The sequence below is a fragment of the Branchiostoma belcheri genome, unplaced genomic scaffold, assembly GCF_001625305.1.
Source record: "Branchiostoma belcheri isolate BF01 breed outbred unplaced genomic scaffold, Haploidv18h27 scaffold90, whole genome shotgun sequence".
NCBI classification, from domain to species: Eukaryota; Metazoa; Chordata; class Leptocardii; order Amphioxiformes; family Branchiostomatidae; genus Branchiostoma; species Branchiostoma belcheri.
The window spans coordinates 1334456-1335495 of NW_017804576.1; positions in this window are offsets into that span (position 1 = coordinate 1334456).

The window sequence follows — 1040 nt, forward strand, 5'->3', positions numbered from 1 at the left end:
CCTAAGTCTAACTCAATAGTCGATGCCAACTCTAACCCTAACTCTAACTCAATAGTCAATACCAACTCTAACCCTAACTCTAACTCAATAGTCAATACCAACTCTAACCCTAACTCTAACTCAATAGTCAATACCAACTCTAACCCTGACCCTAACCCTAACACTAATACCAACTCTAACACCCAAACACCTGACCTCTCACCTATGTGGCAGCTATTTGGCCCTCCCCGATGTACACCTGTGTTTGCTCCATGCGGACTTGCCGAGAAAGAAAGGCCGCCGACAAGACGGGACTGCAACAAAACCTCACGACTGCCTGACTAACGGAAAAGATATATAGTTCATAAATTGCAGCTACTCCAGTAATGGGTACAGTAGTATTCAGTAATCAGACAGGTATCAGAGTGTCCAAAGTACAATAAGTGACAGAAAGTAAAGGATGACATTGAAATTCATTGTTTCGCACAATTGTAAAAATACATTGGCAGGGAAAGAGACGGTGTGCCTTAAATTCCCTGAATTACGTGAAGTTTGTTACAACTTTGGTGGTGTCAGTTCACAGGTTACACAGCAGAACATTTAAATTGTGTGGATGGGGTGGGATAGAAAATGAGCGAGGAAAACTGAGGAGGCAAATACCAGAGTAAAACGGATGGAGAGTGTGAGAAATATACTAGAACGAAATACCAATGTATTAGACCTGGTATAACGGATGATTAAAAGCAAAGATTTAGTCTTTCGTTTGTGGCGTAACAAAACAAAGTGACTAATTTCCCACATTACTGTTTCTCATTGGAGAACAGATGCCCAACCTTTCCCGTCATGACACCAAGCGATAGACGTGTCATCAACCTCGTAAACCGCGTCGACCGCCTCTTAAATGTGGACTACAGTTGGATCACTTTTACGTTGGAGGAGGTAAACGTTGGAGGTGAATAGGTTAGGCCATGTTGATTTGATTATATGGATGACATCCTCCGGGAGCCCCAAAACTGATGCGCGCGTGCGAATAAAAAAAAAAAAGTTTTGCAAAAAAAAAA